The following is a 21766-nucleotide window of genomic DNA, read 5'->3' on the forward strand; positions in this document are numbered from 1 at the left end:
ATCATCTGACTGGCACTAATTATCTCACTGTCTCTACTTTCCTGCTTTTCTGTGGTTGCCCAAAAACTCACGATTGTCACACTTCCTCTTCAGGATTACAGACTTTCATGAAAACATTTTTTAAATGTGGGTGTTTTACCTGTGTGATATGCTTGCCTTTTGTACTTTATGAAGGACATAAAATAGAATTTAATTTTTACATTATATTACTCATACAACAGGAGGCATGGTCCTGCAGTGGTTAGCACTGTTGCCTCACACCTCTGGGACCTGGGTTCGAATCTCCGCCTGGGTCACATGTGTGTGGAGTTTGCATGTTCTCCCCATGTTGTCGTGGGGTTTCCTCCGGGTACTCCGGTTTGCCCCCACAGTCCAAAAATATGCTGAGGCTAATTGGACTTGCTAAATTGCCCATAGGTGTGCATGTGTAAGAGTGAATGGTGTGTGAGTGTGCCCTGCGATGGGCTGGCCCCACATCCTGGGTAGTTCCCTGCCTCGTGCCCATTGCTTCCGGGATAGGCTCCGGACCCCCCCCCGCGACCCAGTAGGATAAGTGGTTTGGAAAATGGATGGATAATAATAATAATAACAAATAATGATGATAATAATAATTGCACTGTGTCCAATGACTGCGAGTTACTGTAAACAGTAAAGTACACGTAACTGGACATGTCTGTATTATTTTGGTTTATACTTATTAATCCATTAATTCTAACTTTTGTACTTTAAATGGACAGAGTACAGTTATTATTATTAGGACAAGTATTGTGAGGGAACGCAAAACTATTGAGAGGAAACACAAAACAATTAAAAATATATTTTCTCACCCTGACATCTAAGGGACTCCATATACTGCAGATGATCTATAGAAAAAAATCACAAATACATCACTATCAACAAATATGTGGTTTTATTTAAATTATTGGGACTCAAAGGAAAATGGCTCTTCGCAATTTTCTTTTGAACCGTAATCATAGGCTAATTGATTAAACATAAGTATTGATTTATTTCCATGACAACATTGTATATAATACTTATTTTGTCACCCTGGTCTATTTCATTGCACATAAGAGAAGGCACACAGAATAATAACCAAAGGGTGAAGAATTTGATTGTGATTTTATTTTGAAAGATCACTTTATTATGGAAGGCCATTTGGGACTTAACATCTACTTTGACGCCCATGTCAACACGTCAAACAAATTATGTCTTAACACGTATATTACTTACGTGTTAAGCCATTCGGACATCTTAACACGTCTTAAAACTGCATGTTAATGCGGCCAATTTGAACCTCTTAAGACGTTTGTACCTTTAATGCATCTATGCTATTGGTTGGCATAAACGTACACACCCCTTTTGACGTAAGGGCTATACGTATGCAGTACATGCCCTGTACGTTGTAGTCATGTGGTCTCTACGTTCAGCCATGTGAGTCCTACGTTGTTATTACGTATAGGCAACGTATGTATTACGTGTCAAACGTGACTGTGATGTTGTTTTCGGCACAGTCCATTTGTTGGAGGGGTGAATCACAGGTTTATTTAAACTGGCAGAACAGTTATCTTTAAATCTTTACAAAGTATAACTGGCAGTTTTAACATTTAATGAAACTGGAGCAAAAATGGTAAATCTGGCTAATATTGATTTAATTGCACTGGTGTCTTTGTGGTGAACAGTGCAGATGAGCTAAACTTATCATTTTGATCACTTTCTGTTCTGCATTAACAGCAAAAACTATATATTCAGCAAAGAAACGTATGTAGTTATTCATTTATTTGTAATAAGGAGTTTATAGTGAACGGTCATAGCAACAGTATGAATGGCATCAATAATTTAGCTGCCTTATATTTTACCGGATGTACGTCGCATAGCCATTCTAGATATCTGAAATGACAATTGTGGATAGGAAGAATGTCATTGTGGATATCTGAAATGCTCTCTTTGACTAGGAAGAATTGAATTAGAGATATCTGCAATACATATCCAGTCTAGCGATTAAATGTTAAAACGCCTTGCCATACTTTTGCATATATTGTTCCTGTGCTGCAGTATTAAACTATTTTAAAATGCAAAATAATTATTCTGTGACTGCATTGTTAATTTTTTTCCCACGTATTTTAAACAAATCTAATAAAAAACTGTAAAAACATGGAACAGATCAGGCACTGACAGTCAATCAGCCACCTGAGGTCATTATCTAGTGACCGAGGAACATTTTTCTCTTCTTGCAATGACTGTCTGCAAGGCTTCCCCATAAAACCGATAAAGTGGTAGCACCCAATTTTAAACATGTTAAGACGTTCAGATTGGCCGCGTTAACACGTAGTTTTAAGACGTGTTAAAACGTCCGAACGGCTTGACACGTAAATAATGTAAGTGTCAAGTACATCATTTGCTGACAATTACTTTGACAGCTGGGAGGACGACACAGAGTAGATGAATTGATCATATTGAGGGGTTGTGCCATTGCCTTTCTCTGTCCATGTCCTTGTGTTCTACACCACACCTTTGTTTCCTGTAAACCTGCGTTAGGCTCTTTCTGTACCTTTCCGACACAGAAACCTTTTCATAACATGAATTTATAATTGTCTTCTCACTTGAGTATGAATGATGCTTAGATATAATCTATATAATATAAATTTGATATATACTATATATGTGCACCCCACAGAAATCTCCACAATTGTAGAGGTACATATGGTCTCTATGCTTTTCCTAGAGAGCCCAGGCATAGAGAAGACACAAAATAATCAGTTTTCCACAGCATTTTCCTCCAAGCCTTCTCTAGTAAAACCAGAGACTATACCATCTCGCGTAGTCACTGGCTAGCATGCAAAGAGCCATTTCTGTGGTTTTTGTTCTCTTGCCCCAATCATCACAATCGCGGTGGATTAAAAGAAAAAGTCAAAAACAGTACTGTGTCATGCTATGTGTCTATGTGTAATAGGATTGCAGATTAGCTTAATGGACAGTCACCCCTGTTTAATTTTTTTACAGATTTTCTGAATGCTTAAACACTAAAAATGATTCTTATAAAACTATTAATAGTTATAGCAAAATTACTCACTGTTTTGCACTCAGTTTGCACTTTTGTAACACACAATTTGCAAATGTGTAAATACAATCCACTGCACAGCACTCTTTTTGTGGAACTGTAAACACAACTCACTGTTTTACACACAATTTCCAAATGATCAACACATTCCTAGTAAAACTATACACATTTATGGCTATTGTTTACACTATTTTGCCAACTGTTTTTTACACTATTTTGCCACACTGGCACATGTGAAAACGGTTTTAGATAATTAGTTCACTTTGCAATCAGCATGAGAGCTATAAATAAGCCACAGGTACAGTAAGCTTTCAGTGTGGAGAACAATGGAGGGAGAAGGAAGACTGAGAAGAGTGAGAATTAGAGAAGGGCGAGGAAAAGGATGAAGACTAGGAGGTGAATTTAGAGGATGAGGAGGTGAAGAGGAAGGAGGAAGGGTAAGAAGAAATATAATAACTGATGTCATCAGAGCTACAACAGTGGATCATGTGATCAACCATGGAATGACCCTGAGGGAAGCTGGCCAATGGGTTCAGCCTGACCTGAGCCGCTACGCTGTAGCAGGCATCATAAGGACGGTTCCAAATGAGAATCGGTTAGTACAGTTACTTCACAGTACGTTTTGTAGTGGTACCATACTGTAATGAGAATCGGTTAGTACAGTTACTTCACAGTACGTTTTGTAGTGGTACAATGTAATGAGAATCGGTTAGTACAGTTACTTCACAGTACGTTTTGTAATAGTACTATACTCTAATGAGAAACACAACAATGCTGTACAGGTAAAAACTGAAATGGTTACTCTACAGACCTGCTAGACATCCAGAACCTGGGGGCAGAGGAAGAATGTTCACTGAAGAACGAGAGACCCATATAGTTAATATGGTGATCACAAATAATTCCATTAGGCTACGAGAAATACAGCAGCGTATAATAAAGGATGACACCATCTCCCAAAACATGAACAATGTGAGCATCTCTGCATTATCTCGTGTACTGGCATGCAACAGAATCAGGATGAAGCACATTTACAGAGTCCCTTTTGAAAGAAACAGTGAACGCGTTGGCATGGCAGGAACATTACTGGACACGGTGCCATAACCAATGTCCCAGGACAGCGTGGTGGTAACATAACTATGTGTGCAGCTATAAGTCAGAACGGTGCTGTTCACCATCATGCAACCCTGGGCCCATGTAACACTGCACACATTATTACATTCCTGGACAGTCTACATCATATGCTCACTAATGTTCACAGACCAGTTATGTCATCATATGGGACAATATTAGTTTCCATAGGACTGCTTTAGTTCGCAACTGGTTTACAGTCGCCCACTCTTCACTGTACTCAACCTCCCGCCTTACTCTCCATTCTTGAATCCGATTGAAGAATTCTTCTCTGCCTGGTGCTGGAAGGTCTATGATCGTCATCCCCATCAACGCATGGCTCTTTTACAGGCAATGGAGGAGGCATGCGAGGATATTGACCAGGCATCATGTCAGGCCAGGATAAGGCACTCCAGGAGAGTTTCCCCGGTGCCTTGGACTAGAAAGCATTGCATGTGATGTTGATGAAATTCTGTGGCCGGACGCAAAGAGACGACAAGAATGATTTTTTTTCTCTCTCTCAGTGAAATTGTATGTTGTCTTATGTTTCTTTTGATGCATGTGAATAAACATTCATACTTGAAATTTGAATCTTGAATTGTGTTTACAGAACTATTTATGACAAAAGTATGACCTCAAATTGACATACCTCGTGCACAGAGAAAGCAAAAGCCAGATGTGTTTTCCATTCCTACCATCAGTGTGTAGTTAGTGCATTGTGTGCTTATTAAGATGATGGTTTGTGTTAACTGATTGGTACAAAAATAAAATTTTTCCAAAGGTTTGAAGAGTTAAGCAAGATTTATTAGCTTTTGCAAGAGACCTACAACATTTTGCTGATTTGGTGGTTTTTTTATTTGTGTGCAGAGTTTTTGCAAAATAGCCAGTAGTTACAAAAATGTGTTTAAGCCACCAGAAAAAAAACGTGTGTGCTTTGGTGCACATCCATCCATTCATCCATTTTCCAAACCGCTTATCCTACTGGGTCGTGGGTGGTCCGGAGCCTATCCCGGAAGCAATGGGCATGAGGCAGGGAACAACCCAGGATGGGGGGCCAGCCCATTGCAGGGCACACTCACACACCAGTGACTCTCACACACACACCTACGGGCAATTTAGCAACTGCAATTAGCCTCAGCATGTTTTTGGACTGTGGGGGGAAACCAGAGTACCCGGAGGAAACCTCACGACGACATGGGGAGAACATGCAAACTCCACACATGTGACCCAGGCAGAGACTCAAACCCGGGTCCCAGAGGTGTGAGGCAACAGTGCTGACCACTGCACCATCATGCCGCCCCCCATAAATTCATTTTTCCATTTTTATTTTCAATAATATTGATGTTAACTCAGCATCTTATTTTCAATGTTGAAAAAGTCACTTTATATCAAGGTTTCGCCACCATTAATTTTTCAATATTGAACATCTGACCAAAAATCTATTCAGTTTCAATGCTGATAATTTATCACTGACCATAATTCAATGCATTTAACTATACTTCAACGCTGAAACAATAACATGATGCTATCTGGGCTATGAATAATTATTTCAATTGATTTACAGATTCCAAGCCCATATAGGTGACACACAGGTACATAATGGGCGTCTTATGTCTGAGGTAGCCAGCTACTGTGTTTGATAACCCACCATTATAATAATAGTTTCCTTGCACCAGTATAAAAGTAAACCAATTGATCCCTCTTACAATAACCTGTGGTATGAAACTAAATAAAATGTATTGTACCAGTCTTGGGGAAAACCAGTGAGAATCCACTGTGAAACAGCACTGCGCAAATTCTCATGTGTTCCTAATGACAAGGGCAAGACTGGTAATCAAACTAGCCTCTCAGCAGGAGTGTTAGTGTAAAAGTAGGGCTTATTGACACAGATAATAAAGCTTGTTAGAATGCGTAACATAATTATTTAGCTGGGCCCAGAAGAGGTGAGAGCTCCCCTAGTGGCTACAGGAGTGCATTTTCCCCAAAGCAGGTATAATGGATGGTGGTCTTATTGCTTTTAGACCACAACTTGGGATAGAAGAACAAATCAAATTATTTTCCTCATTTAATATTCAGATTTTAATTGGGCTTAAATTTTAGAACACAGTGTGTTCTAGGATGGTACGTTATGGATATTAGTCTCTACCACATTCTAACGCTATAAATCCAGACCTTTTCCTATGTTTGATTTGGTGGCTGCCAGGCGTTCTGAGTAGTATAGTGACTATGGTAGGCGTGTGATTCCCTAAGGAATTTTTTGTTCTGTTCTGTGTGGCAAATACATATAATGCTGACATTTTTCCTGGAAGATTTGGGATTTTTCATCCCGTGCCTTAAGGTATTTCTCTCCAGCTCTAGGGAGTCTCCCCCGAAAACACCAGTCACTCACTAGCCTTACACTTATGCTTGCTGACTTATTCAACACCATGAATGGATTAACAGAAAAACAGAAACCTATTAAAAGGCTGCACCATATCATGATATGCAAATAAACATCCAGCATCATTGTTTCACAGGGAAGTACGTTATTTATTGATAATTATAACCCTAACCCTTACTTCTCAGCTTGACAAACATAAGGTGCGGCGCGTGAGCATGTGAACTGGTTGAAATGCAAGTGTCTCACAGTCAATGCATAAGACTTGAGAGCCCTGACTTTACTTATATAGCCCACAACATGTTTATGATTCATAAATTAATCTGGCCAGCAAATCGGTCTTTCATTTTCCACAGAATAAAAAGAACGATAATGTTATCCCGCTGATAATTGCAGGCGCGTTTCACCCCCGGCACTGGCTGGAGACACAGGCAAAAGGCATACAATCTTACTGAGGTACAAAAATTATTCCATCTACTCTGCACTTCTGCATAACTTCCATCATAGTGCCAGTTTTTGTGGTCAGCAAGTTTATTACTGTAAGCGCCTCCATAGTAGTGCCTCTGAGGAACTGAACCGGACTTCCGATGGTGTCTCTCACATGCACATCATACATATATATATATATATACACTCACTCTCTCCGGGTCTTTCACATGATATGTGGTCAGCCACTATATGGGAGGGATATTCAGGCATAAATTAAGGGCATATTTACAAGCCGCACTAGTGTACCTATGTAACCGGTCATTCCCTGCCTATACTCTGCATTGTGTTTTGGGGTGTTATCAGGTGTGTGTGGGGTGCAGGAGGAAGGGATATTACAGACGCCGTTGTCGTTCCTGGATTTTATTGAAACTGTTGGGAACAATAAGGAAAGGGGTAAACTTCATATGCTCTGGCCCTCTCGCTCTCTCTGCACAAAGTAAAACAATGTATATACTTATGTATAGACGTGTTTTCTATCCCCTGCTTATGATGAATAATAAATCAAATATAATATATAATATATGGGTCATAATTATACAATTGATTTACTAACTCGGGGGACCCTGCCACTAGATCCTCACCTCTTCCCACGTGTGCAATACACCAAAGGGAAGAGGAAATGAGGTCGGGACCCTTATAAAGGGGAAAAGACAGAGGGAGGGGCGATGCAGGACAAAAGCATCATGGGAAAGTTTAAAGGATATTGTACCCATCAGGTTAGACAGAAGAAGGAAAACAGAATCTTGTATAATTATAAATTAAAAGTAAAATAACAACCTGTTACACGTCACCTACACTTCAGACTTCATCCTCAAAATCAAAGCAGTATTAACACAAGCAACATGTTCCATCTCTTAAATCCAATCTAACATTTAAAAATAAAGTCTGTTTCAACTGGACTTTTATCTAAGAAAAACAAACATTTTATGTTCGAGTTGTTATAAAACTACTGAAACAAATAATTGGCTATACTGCAGTTCCGTTGTCTTGTTTGGCACCCTAAATTATGTCCTGCATTCTGTGGAAACAAATGAAGGCTGAGGAATGTTACGTAACACAGCTAGAATGCAAAAACTCTACCTGGTGTAATTCAGTGCATAAAACCAATGGTCTTAAGTGTGGTGTCTTCTTCGTAACACTCCCTGACTTTTGTATCCATGACCATGAGATAGGGTGGGCTGCTTTTCTTCCTTCCTTTGACTAGTATTCCTCCCTTTCCTCCCAGCCTTGGTTGGTGGGTCAGGCAGCATCACCTTCTTTTAATAGACCCAGGTGTCATTTATCTTGAAATTAGGTTCAAGTGCAGAAAATGATCTAGCAGAAGTCTTAGACAATCTCTGAATTACAGAGAAATCTGATTTATTCTGAAACTGTGAGAAATTGTTCATCTGTATTTTGCTGCATTGCTAATTGTTGATGTGTGTGCCCTCCTTGTGCAGTAAAGGGGAGATCACATGCAGAGCTGGTTTTCTGTAGTTTCTTAGCCTGAATTAAAATAAAATATTCTCTTCATATAGGAACCAAGTCTCTGGCTGGAAATTTCTACAAAAGGTCCATCTTCTTTTGCCGTATCAACACTTAAATGAGAAAAGCAGACAGGGACAATATAGGTGACAGCAGTGACTGTCCTTCCATGCCATCCATATGTACAAGGGCTATGACCAGAGTACACATGTACAAAAAATTATATATCAAAAGCAAGTACCTTTGTTGAAACGTGAAGGTAATCGTTTACAGCATAACAATTCCATCCTAAAAAAAAGAATTTGTCTGTGTATTGCCTAGGAACTGCTACAATGTTAAAATGGTAAATCCCAACCAAACAGAGCAAAAACTGACACGTTATTTAAGAACTGAAAGAAGGAGAAAATTGAAAACTTTCTTCGAGGGATCAATAACATATATGTTTTGTTTCCCACGGTCCTGTTACTAATTCAAATCTTAAATCCTGTACTTTGATATTTTGGGCTGAATGTAATGACAGCAAACGTAACAGCTGCCTCAATGCAGGTGAAGGCAGCCCAGAGGGTCCAAGAGGTCAGTGGTCAATTACTGCATAGGGATCAAATCTGCAATCAGAAAATTACTGCATACATGCCTTTATATTACGGTCAAGCGGAGAGTCAGAGCAGTTTCCATAGAAACAACGTAAACAAACTTTACCGTTTGAAGCACAACAAACTCTGAGTGAAAATGGCGCAGAGGTGAGTAGCTTGTTAGCTCTCCAAAATGTCTTTGAATTCTTCAACTGATGTTGTGCTACTTTGATTATTTAGCCTTTTATACTATAATGACATAGTAAATGTCTATAATACAATAAAAAACATTACATTTTTTTTAATATTACATATTTTTTAACGTCATTTAAAGTGCAGTGGTTTTTATTGCTACTGTGGTTGCTAATATTTAAATAATGACAGACTATTTGGTTAGTAAATTCATCTCAAACATACTAGTTTAGTAGGGCTTCCCAACCTTTCGATGTCCGCGGATCGGTTTCCGTCGTAGAAAAGTGTCACGGATGGGTAAGACGGCGGTATAATTTGGGGGTTCCCACGCCGAGCGGCGGGAGATTGACGGTGTATACGGACATGCGGGGCTAATGGCGTATTTCCGTACATCAATACGGGCAGCTTTCTTTCCAAAACGGCGCGATCCCCTAATAAACGGGACGGCTGGCTCCTCTACCCCCGGTTGTCTGCCGCCCGGTGCAATACTCCGCGCGGACGGTACCGGAACACCGACCGGTGTTATGCCGAAAAAGGCATCCCTGCTGTAGAATGCATGCCTGTCTCGGGAGCGCGCACCGCTGAAAACAGCGAAACGAAAGCTCTTTTTTGTAATGCGTAAAAATGATCGTTCCTGTTTTACTTAAACTCATAAAACGCACGTAACACATTACATGACGTTGTATTTTGTTAAAATACAGATATATAACACAAAACAAATAAAATAGATCGCTGATCTGAAAACGCTTTGTTACTTAATGGGCTGTCACTGTTAATATCGATTCAAAAGTTCAAAACAGCAGACATTAACGTGGCAATATAAATCTTGTTACATTATAAGTGTGTATCAGATGCACAGCAACACTGTTTTTTCACGAAAAAAAAATTGTTACTCAATCTTTTTAAAATGTCTGGGTCTTGTTTTAATTAATGGCTAAAATAGTGTTGCACCATGTAGCTCAGATGACACTGACCTGTCTCTAAATTGTATTAGTTAGACGTGCATGGGGTTAGTGCAAATATGATGATGAAGTTGGTGAGGGGATATACTTTTTTCTGTGGGGGGGCAGCGTGTGGCTTGATTGGCTAAGCCTGTATCCATGTAATCAGAAGGTCACTAGTTCAAACGCAGCCTCAGCATGTCTGCAGGTTCTTCAGCAAGGCTCTTAGCCCTCAGCTTTCTGGGTGTCCCACCAGATGGCTGCCCTTTGCAAACAACTTACTCTATAAATAGGGAGGTGTAAAGACAATTTCTCCATGAGTGTCAATGAATTACCTATTATTATTATTATTATTGTTGTTGTTGTTGTTGTTGTTGTTGTTATATACTTGATGATGGGAGCTAACCAAATCCAAAATCCAGGTGCTTGCCGAAAAAGGCATCCCCCCGTTAAAACTGGCTGTACTGTAGCTATGCAGCTGAAATTTGCACAGGTAACTTAAAACTCTCTCAAATACAAAGTCCCAAAGGCACTTGATGATGGGAGCTGCACAAGTGCAAAATCCAAGGGGATGCCTTTTTCGGCAAGCACCTGCCGGAAAAGGCACCCCCCTGTTAAAACTGGCTGTACTGCAGCTATGCAGCTGAAATTTGCACAGGTAACTTAAAACTCTCTCAAATACAAAGTCCCAAAGGCACTTGATGATGGGAGCTGCACAAGTGCAAAATCCAAGGGGATGCCTTTTTCGGCAAGCACCTGCCGGAAAAGGCACCCCCCTGTTAAAACTGGCTGTACTGCACCTACACTGCTAAACCTTGCACAGGTAACTTAACACTCTCTCAAATACAAAGTCCCAAAGGCACTTGATGATGGGAGCTGCACAAGTGCAAAATCCAAGGGGATGCCTTTTTCGGCAAGCACCTGCCGGAAAAGGCACCCCCCTGTTAAAAATGGATCTACTGCACCTACGCTGCTGAAACTTGCACAGGTAACTTAACACTCTCTCAAATACAAAGTCCCAAAGGCACTTGATGATGGGAGCTGCAGAAATGCAAAATCCAAGGGGATGCTTTTTTCGGCCTGCACCTGCCGGAAAAGGCATCCCCCTGTTAAAACTGTTACGTAACAGCTCAGATCTCCACGATGCTTGGGCAGGCAAAGATGTGCATGTACTGTTGTCCAAAATTGGACCATACAAGATATTCTACTGGGACATAAAGAAGACTGGTCCTCACCAGCAGCTTGAGAGCGAGGTATGTCTTTACATTTTTTCTATGTATAAAATTATTCACATTTTGGGTATAAATTGTTCTTATCTACATCGGTCAATGAATGATTATTATTATTATTATTATTATTATTATTGTTAATAATAATAATAATAATAATAGTGATAGTAATAATAAACAAAATAAATTACAGAATCTGGTAATGATCAATTCTTTGTGCATTCATAATAATATTCTATGTTATTTTAGGTAATTAATGCTTTCTTAAGGTTGCTGGTCATTGAGAACAATAAGGTCAACATGAGTAAGGCAGTCATGATTGACTCTTATGAAATGACAGCAATCTGGATGGGGAGGACATCCAAAGTTAAAGTAAGTATAATATTGTTAAATGTAATCCCTGTTTTATACTCAATTCTATTCAGATGTTACAATGTAAAATATTTCAAATATTTTAAATGTAATCAATATCTTTTCAGATGAGTCCAATGGATTTCCAAACAGTTTTGGGCATTGTTAATGTGCATTACCACTGGATGCTGATGGTAAGGCTTGAAGTATAATGTCAAGCATGTGAATGTAATTGGAATTGAAATAAGCCTTTTACCCTAGATAACTTTAAGTATGACAAGTACATGTGAAAGAAGGTCTTAGGAAGAGTAAAACACTATCAAATATTGCTATACATACTGCATGTGTCACATAAAACATTTAGAGTCTCTGACAAACATCAGGGTTTTTGACCCTTTTGTAAAATAAAACAATCACCCAGGTTTCTCTATAGATCATTTTGATCCTGCATATTCTGAGTGGAATGTTAGCATTTCAAACTGCTCAACCCCAAACATACAATGCACATCTTATGGCTGACATTGCAGGTGATCTCTCCGCATGAGAAAAAGTGTGTTTTTCTGGACCCAATGGGAGAGACTTCAGGAAATATAAAGAGATGCTCAGAAGCAACAAGGTAAATTCAGCCGTGACTATAACAATAACACCAGATAGGTGTTATTTTGTAAACAAAGGTTTTTTGTAACAATCTTTTAATTCTGAAGGGCATTCATGCGGAAAAAGGGTGTAATGTGTCCAGATGGCCCTGCAGTGCTCTGCCACATGAACGTCAGCGAGACGGTTCATCATGTGGCATTCTTACTTTAAAAGTAAGTGTACAAGGGACTTCTGTTGTGTTATCAGCATTAACATCAGTGAAATTAAATAGAAATAGTAAATGACCGTTAACTCTTTTAAAAGTTTGAAGGTAGTTTTTAAAGTATCATATGATATATAAAACAAGATTTACATTTTGTTTATCGTGAGGGTAACATTTATAGTGTATTTTTAATGCTCCATTATCCTGATGAAATGCTCACAATGCCCTTAAGTTTGCTGAGTGCATCTTGAAGGGAGTGCCAATCAATATCCTGACCACAGAGGAGGCTGTGAACCAGATGAGGTGGGATGTTGCAATGAAACTTCTTGAAGAATTAGGTATGCTAGACTTAGTGATGTTCTGAAATGTGTGTATTCGGTGGTGATGTTGATATTACCATGCACAAATTTTCTTCTGAAATGCATATTGTTAATGTTTATGTATGTATTATCTTCACAGACAATCTCAGCAACCTGTGTCATTATTGTGGGTTGGATGAAAATGAAGACCCAAATTGGGTAATTTCTACAGTATAATGACAATCAGATGTTGATTGACATTGTAACAGCTGCTCATTGTCAAGTCGTCAATATAATAATACAAAATTTAATAATATATTATATTTTGTATAATAATAATACAAAATTTAGTTATGTTTTTAGGTACTCGGTAAGGATGAATAATGCGAAATATGTAATCTGAACATCTTGATAATGTCCATAGACTTAAGGTTTAGTTTTTTTTGAGGATGGAAAGGGGCAGGTTGAGGTGTATGATGCATGCACCCCCTGTATTGTAGTGCCTACTGAGAACCTACATCATTACTTTCATATAGTGGGCCTAATATGTGAACTAAAGCTTCCTATACGTAAATTCTAATTACCCAGATGGATAAAGATGATTTATTTGTGCTAGACTAGCAATGTAATGTTTAGTGTATTACATTAGTTATAAAGGAAATAGCTGCTGTAAAACAAAATATGGCACTCAGCAGTAGAAGTGGTGATTTAAGGGCATTGGTGACCTTTTAGTTAGGGACGTGTGCTTGTGACTGGAAGGTTTCAGGTTCAAATCCCAAGTCAGAAAAGTACCACCAAAATATCCTGAGCAAGCTACTATACCCACACACTGCTCCCCAGGCACTAAATAATAGCTGCAAGCTACTATGTTATGATGTCACATATGGGCTGAACATGTAGGGCACATTGTTGTGTGCTGTGCCGTGTCATCAATGATAATCACTTCACTTTATTTTTTCAGATCTGCTGTGATAATTGTGGGAGATGGTACCACCATGAGTGCGTACAGAGACCGCCACTGCACAAGAACTACCTGTGCCCTGCATGTAAATAAATGTTCAGTTCTTGCTTTTTTTTGTTAATTGTTGTTTGCATTTATTTTTTTATGTTCTTGTTCATTTAATTTGGAAAAATTCGTTATTTATTGATTAATTATTCATTCTTGTTCTTTTAATTTGGAGCAATTTCTTATTTATTAGTCTATTTGTTCATGTTCTTGCAATTTTATTTTGTACAAATAATAATAATTTATTATTATTCATTATTATTATTGTTATTCAAATTATTGTATTAATATTTTGTTTGGAACTATTTATCAATGTTATTTATTTAATTTATTTTTTTATTGTTTGCGAAATTTGAATAATTTGAGTATTGTTTTTGTCTTGTAATTTTTAAACAAAATTAAACTTTTCTACTTCTTCACCATATACTGCCCTCAAAACCACATAACTTCTTTTAAACATAAAATACGATGTTATTAGCATGATTACTAAGCCAACAATGTTATGGCAAACTGTAATACAGAGAAAGGTGTCCTATCATCATTTTAATCCTACTGTAAAATTACTCCATTTAGATTTCATTGTGATTGTGAACAAAATGTAATACAATGTAAGACTAAAATGGACTGTAGTTACGAGTACATATACAATTACAGTATGCTTTATTTTGATCCGTTTATTTTACCTGTGCATGTATCACATGTGTAGTTACAGTACAGCCAGATTAACCAGAAGATGCCTTTTCTGGAAGCCAGGGTCCAAAAAAGTTTTACATTTCTGTTACTCCCTTTATCAAGTGCTTTGTATAAGATGTAGTTACAGCATGGCATGATATAGGGCAGTGCACAGCACACCTTAGAAACAACAAGGGGACTTAATTATAATAGAAACTCAAAAGGAAAAAGTAACAAGGACAATGATGGGTCAAAACAAAGGCAGGCAGGTGAAACAAGAGCCAAACTAAACGCAAAGAAAGACTATGGAAACAAAGCCAAGAAATGCAAGTCGAAAAAGGCATCCCCTTGGATTTTGCATTTCTGCAGCTCCCATCATCAAGTGCCTTTGGGACTTTGTATTTGAGAGAGTGTTAAGTTACCTGTGCAAGGTTCAGCAGCGTAGCTGCAGTATAGCCAGTTTAAAGGGGGGATGCCTTTTCCGGCAGGTGCTTGCCGAAAAAGGCATCCCCTTGGATTTTGGACTTCTGCAGCTCCCATCACCAAGTGCCTTTGTATTTTAGAGAGTGTTAAGTTACCTGTGCAAGGTTTAGCAGTGTAGGTGCAGTACAGCCAGTTTTAACAGGGGGATGCCTTTTCCGGCAGGTGCTTGCCGAAAAAAGCATCCCCTTGGATTTTGGACTTCTGCAGCTCCCATCACCAAGTGCCTTTGGGACTTTGTATTTTAGAGAGTGTTAAGTTACCTGTGCAAATTTCAGCTGCATGGCTACAGTACAGCCAGTTTTAACAGGGGGATGCCTTTTCCGGCAGGTGCTTGCCGAAAAAGGTATCCCCTTGGATTTTGGATTTCTGCAGCTCCCAATATCAAGTGCCTTTAAGGCTTTGTATTTGAGAGAGTTTTAAGTTACCTGTGCAAGTTTCAGCAGTGTAGGTGCAATACAGCCAGTTTTAACAGGGGGATGCCTTTTCCAGCAGGTGGTTGCCGAAAAAGGCATCCCCTTGGATTTTGGATTTGTGTAGCTCCCATCATCAAGTACATGACAACAACAACAACAACAACAACAATAATAATAATAATAATAATAGATAATTCATTGACACTCATGGAGAAATTGTCTTTACACCTCCCTATTTATAGAGTAAGTTGTTTACAAAAAGCAGCCATCTGGTGGGACAAACAGAAAGCTGAGGGTTAAGAGCCTTGCTGAAGAACCTGCAGCCAATCAAGCCACCCCTGCAGAAAAAGTTCATCAAGAACCAACTTCATCATTATATTTGCACTAACCCCATGCACGTCTAACTAATACAATTTAGAGACAGGTCAGTGTCATCTGAGCTACATGGTGCAACACTATTTTAGCCATTAATTAAAACAAGACCCAGACATTTTAAAAAGATTGAGTAACAATTTTTTTTTCGTGAAAAAACAGTGTTGCTGTGCATCTGATACACACTTATAATGTAACAAGCTTTATATTGCCACGTTAATGTCTGCTGTTTTGAACTTTTGAATCGATATCAACAGTGACAGCCCATTAAGTAACAAAGCGTTTTCAGATCAGCGATCTATTTTATTTGTTTTGTGTTATATATCTGTATTTTAACAAAATACAACGTCATGTGATGTGTTACGTGCGTTTTATGAGTTTAAGTAAACAGGAACGATCATTTTTACGCATTACAAAAACGAGCTTTCGTTTCGCTGTTTTCAGCGGTGCGCGCTCCCGAGACAGGCATGCATTCTACGACAGGGATGCCTTTTTCGGCATAACACCGGAAGTTGGGACCCCCTACTGTACAGGGTGGTAGGTAAATTGTTAAAAAAAATTGGGGCATTACTTTCGGAGTAGGCTAGATGCTTCTAAGTTTATCATTACATCTATTTACATTGTTACACAGGATTAACACTTTCAAATATTCTTAGCTTGGTTAGTGTTAACTCAGTTCTTGGTAGTATTCATCTGGGTATTCATTTGATGTGGAGCACAGTTGTTTCGTATTTGATTCTAGTTATAATTTGGTGACATTACTGTTTAATATGCTATTGCACTTACAGTATCGTGCATTTTACAGTAGATTTTTTTTGCAATCTTGCTCGCTGTTTCTTTTATTCTTTCGTTTTTATATATGTGAACCCTGTAATTATTTATTATAATAATTATAACAATTGTATTTTCTGTATGGTTGAAGAATTTCCAGCTCTTTATTTATTTTATTATCTCTCTTAAGTGCTGGTTAATCTCTCATTTATTCCCCAGAGAGCGAATTGAGAGAGCTGATCGATGGACCAACACCCAACACTGGGAAGCCTGGAACCTGTGGGATGAAGTGATCAACTGGGGAGAAGGTGTGGAGGAGTTCTCACCAGTGACACTCCCCACTGTCCAGGCTGGGGGGGTTAAGGGGGGATTGGGGGGGGTCTACTGATTTGGGTAAGGGAGGGGAGAGTGTGGGAAAGGATGGACTGCTAGCCAGCACTAGTATTTCATCTCAAAGTCTTCAGAGTAATTACGGCCTTTCATCTGAAGACTGGGAAATTTATAAAACTTGCTACCTTAACAAAAAAAAGAAAGTCAGGAAGGACCGGACAAGCCAGGGGGAAGGTGAGGTAAGGGGGCAGAGTAGTGAGGAATATGTGGAGGTACCAGAGTGGGGAACATTTGAGGGGAAGGCCTCCAGGGTTGTGATGGAGGGGACAGAGGCTGGTATTAGTATGATGGATATGCTAAATGCAGGTGAGGAGAATGGATGTGAGGTGGGAGTGAATGTGGAGGAGGTTAAGGGAGGAGAAGGGAAAAGTACAGGGAATGCTGTGGAATATGTGGTGTCACAAGTAGGCAGAACTTGGCTAGAACCCATCCAGGAGGAAGACCTTGAGGAAGATGAAGAAACAGATGAGGAGCTTCAGGAAGCAGAAGACACTGATGCTGCCACAGTGGACAGTTGGCAGTGCATGGCGGCATATGTAGCCAGAATATGGCTGCAGACTTTACAGGAAGATGGACCTGAGGAAAATGAAGAAGCTGATGTGGTATTCCAGCAGGCAGAAGATGCTGATGCTACCACACTGGTCAGGTTTCAGTGTATGGTGGCATCTGAAGACAGATCACAGCTACTGACTATACCAGAAGAAGGACCTGAGGAAGAGGACGAGACTGAAGTGATGAAGACAGATAAAACAAAAGAAGATGCTGATGCTGCCGAGAAGATCTACAGTGAAGAAGTATCATTCCATGTGAATGCCGAAGATCTTCCTGAAGATGATACTGAGAAGAGCCACAAGAAGAAGAAGAAGAAGATGAAGTGGTGCTTCTTCTGCTGTCCCCTGCCCTTCAGAAGAAGTAGCAAGAGACAGTAATTATAAGGCTGTGAATTCAGGTTTAGAAATGACTTAAAGCAGTAATATAACTGCATTATTGACACCTTCACAATGCACTGTAATGCATCCATAAATATATTATAGACATGGGTATAAATATTGAAGAAAAAAAAGCATAACACATTATAGCCATGTTTATTATGGATTAATGGCCGATATAATGTATTATGAAGATATTTATTGTGTATATATAGATCAGAGCATTCATAATGCATTATCAACATAGCTATAATGTGTTATGCCTTTGTATAAGTATTTACAGCCGTGTTTTTAATACTTTTATAAATGATTTATAAGGCATTAATTGGGTATGTATAATGCAGTTATATGACTGCTTTAAGTAAAGTTAAGTAAAATGTTTATTTTCTTTTTTTTAGAATACCCGTGTTAGAGCCCTGCATTGGGACTGGGATCCCGCGGGACCCAGCGGAAGGAGATACTGTTTAAGTGTTAATGTAGCTAAAAGATACGATAGGATAAGATATGCTAAGTTAAAATATAAGATAGGCTAAGACGAAATATATTAATATAAGCTAAGTAAAAATATAATAAGATAAGATAGGTTAAGCTAAAATATAATAAGATAGGTTAAGTTAAGATATGATAAAATAGGCTAAGATAAAATATGATAGGCAAAGTTAACATATGATAAGATTGGCTAAGTTAAAATATAAGATAGGCTAAGTTAAAATATAAGATAGGCTAAGTTAAAATACAAGATGGGTTAAGTTAACATATGATAAGGTAGGCTACATTAAGATAAGAGATTTGCAATAAAACATATTTACTTTTCAAACTGTGTCTTTGTCATCTTTTCAGTGTTGTGTCTGTCTTGGTTTGATAATTTTGCATCGTTAATTTATATCTGACACTCTCCTAAATGTCAATAAGCAGAGACGGAGGAATGGGAGGAAGATACGGTTAAGTATAAATGATAAAGTATCAAAATCACAGAGCTACCTTATTTTGACGCAGAGAAAGTAATTTCAGTGTTACTACCACATATGTGTTAATGGCTGCAAATGTTGGTGTTACAAGTGCTGGTAAATAACGCGGCGTAAGTTTAACTCCGGTGTGGTTCTGAAAAACGCGCCGTCTTCTGCCTGCTGTCATTCGGCGACCGTATAGGAGAGGATTCTGGTAAGTAGCTGGTAAAGTTGTCATTTAACGTAATGCTAACATCATCACACACCTTACGTCCTTTATAGTTGTAGTCCGGTGCACTCTGTATCCATGCTAACTAGCTAGCTAATGTTAACATGACGCAGTACAGTCTTCCAGCTTGGGGATTCCCACCCCTGTCCGCGGCCAGTATTCCGCTGGGGGGTTTGCGAAGGGGTTGGTTGAAAATGCAAACGATCCCTTCATGTTCATGCGTTGTGTTCTAATATGAAAATAAAAGATAACTATCAAATTCAATGTTTATGTCCTATTATACTAGATAAGACTGTAAAATAGTTTGCCCTGCATTATGGATGCCATGCAGTCAGAGTATGATCAAGACAGGGTGTGAGTGTGGAAAAAAGACAAATGTAACAGTATTTGAGGGATGGAGGGATGAGAAGAGTGGGATGGAAGGAAATGTAAGGAGAAGGAGGTTCCTCGGAGCTCCGAGATGTGTTTGGCTGTAATAAATCTGAAATATAGCTATATGACATAGTTTTTGATAACACCAGCATTTATTTTTTAGGTTTGTCGAGCTCCGTCAAAACAATTAGAACGAGTCCCTTATGTAACTGGAACCCCTCTCACATGTAAACACAGTGACGTGCTACAGCCTTGGTTTGTTGTCTGAGGCTATGATACTGACCACAAACACATTCACAAATTTCACTGCACCAATCACAGCATGTGCAGGCAGAAAAATGATAGCAAAAACATTCAGCATTAAACTCTAAAACCTTCTGTAATGTCTGTGTTCATCCAGTGGACCATAAATTAAAAAAAGCTTTCCTATTTCAGTTTCTTTCAGATGTTATAAGGTAATAAATAAACAATCATAATAATTAAACCATGTATTTATTACTGACTATCAGACAACTTCAACAAGTTACCAAATGGATGCAAAATCAAAGATATTCATTTGCGCCTGGCACTAACCATGTACTCCTTCACAGTACTAAGCCATAGAAAGGTCCCCAATGAAACCCCTGCATTCCTGCATCGCAGATACTCTAATCTCAGCATTTATAAGATTATATTTGTACTACCTGCCAATTTTTATATTAGATGAGACTAAAAATTGAGAAATATCTATATGCACAAGTAGTTTTTCCTGATAAGAAGGATGATATCAAGACTGTCAGCATTTACAAATTGAATTATGACATATCTGAGTAGCCCAGACTGTCCGGAAAACAAAGCCGTACAGCATATGTGGCTGACTAATGTACATGCAGTGTAATAAACTTATAATCAAATGGATAGTAGAACGCTCAATAATGGACAGGAGTCAAAGGGTAAATAAGGTGCATCATGTGGAAGAGAATTTAGGTGGCGTTGGGGTGCATTGTGAGTTTCATCTGGTAGCTAGAAGGGAACAAACAGGGCTTTGGGGGGGGGGTGGACTTCTCCTGGGGCTACATCGCTCTACCTTTTTGTAAAATGATTTATATTTTTAAAATCTTTTCTTCTTACACTATAATGGCAGGTTTAGGACTAATACAGTACAGTCATAACCAGTGTCAGGGATTCTATGCATTGCTACACAGAGACAAGTCCAGATATTGAGCCCAAGGCTAAAATTGTGGTTTACTTACAAGTGCACTTTGGTGGGCAGTGGGGGTGTTTGTCCTTCTCTGCGCACATTTTCCCCTCTTTTCCTGTCTTCTCCTCCGCAGCCCTTCCTCCTTCTCTCTGTTGCTCCTATATTCCCTCCCCTCCAGTCATCTATGTTCTCCTTCCTCTGTGGTCTCTCCTCTTCTCCCATTCTTCAGTTATACTGTCTTCTCCGCTCTCCCTGTATCCCTCCTGTCTTCTGGTCCTGTCGTCTCTTCTCCAGTCATCCCCTGCTTCTCAGTCATCTCTGCATCTTTTCTCTCATTTGTTTGCTTATTCTTTGATTGTTTGTGTTATTCGTTAACCCACCACCCTATGCTGGATGAGTCTTGATGTTTTTTGTTCTTTTTAAAGTTAGGCTTCTTCCTTTGTTTTTGTGCCATATCTTCTGCCCTCTTCTGGTTGCGGCAGTGCATGACACGGCTGAAAAAATAGGGTTTATTACAACACACACATCAAAACCAAAAGGATCAGGATGGATCCAAAATAAACAGCAAATGACCAGTAATGAACTAAATGATGGAATAAACACAACTAGAGAACTATATACATACATACATCATACAGCTATAATGAACCATGAAACAACAGAAGCAGAACAGGCACTTAAATACACAGCTAACAAGACACAATGCAGGACAGTGAGAATCATAACCAATAACAAGGACTGAGGACAACCCAGGAACAGGCGTTACAGTTAAACAGCACTGGTGAAATCAAAGTGACCTTTCAGCCACATGGTCAGCTCTGCATCGCCCTCTGCTGTTTGCATTAGAAGCTGCTTGAAATTCCCACTCTCCTTACCAACACCTCGAAAAGCCAGGCCTTGCCGTGCCAAGTGCTTAAGTTCAGAAGATTTTTCCTCACTTGCTGCTGCTCTTTCCAGCTCATCTGAAGGTTGAATATTAACAGGATTGATCTTCTGAATCCATGTCATCAGTGCTAATCTGTGGCACTGTCTGTCTTTATGTGCACTGAATTTCTCCAGTGCCTTTTCCAGTTTCACATGCCAGTCTTCACAAGAGCTGAATGTGTCTTTCATGCCAGTTTAGA

At 39.0% G+C, this 21766-nt stretch overlaps 1 protein-coding gene and 1 long non-coding RNA gene across 2 annotated transcripts in view; both read left to right on the top strand.

The window, feature by feature from the left end:
- Positions 1–21766, top strand: part of LOC125721584 (NACHT, LRR and PYD domains-containing protein 12-like) — a 499105-nt gene that overhangs the window by 361008 nt on the left and 116331 nt on the right. The window lies entirely within an intron of this gene.
- LOC125721632 (uncharacterized) lies at positions 11315–12331 on the top strand. Its single transcript, XR_007385866.1, has 4 exons — positions 11315–11453; positions 11679–11801; positions 11909–11974; positions 12308–12331. It is a non-coding gene; the product is annotated as an uncharacterized LOC125721632 (long non-coding RNA).

Source organism: Brienomyrus brachyistius, unplaced genomic scaffold (assembly GCF_023856365.1).
Source record: "Brienomyrus brachyistius isolate T26 unplaced genomic scaffold, BBRACH_0.4 scaffold34, whole genome shotgun sequence".
Taxonomy (NCBI): domain Eukaryota; kingdom Metazoa; phylum Chordata; class Actinopteri; order Osteoglossiformes; family Mormyridae; genus Brienomyrus; species Brienomyrus brachyistius.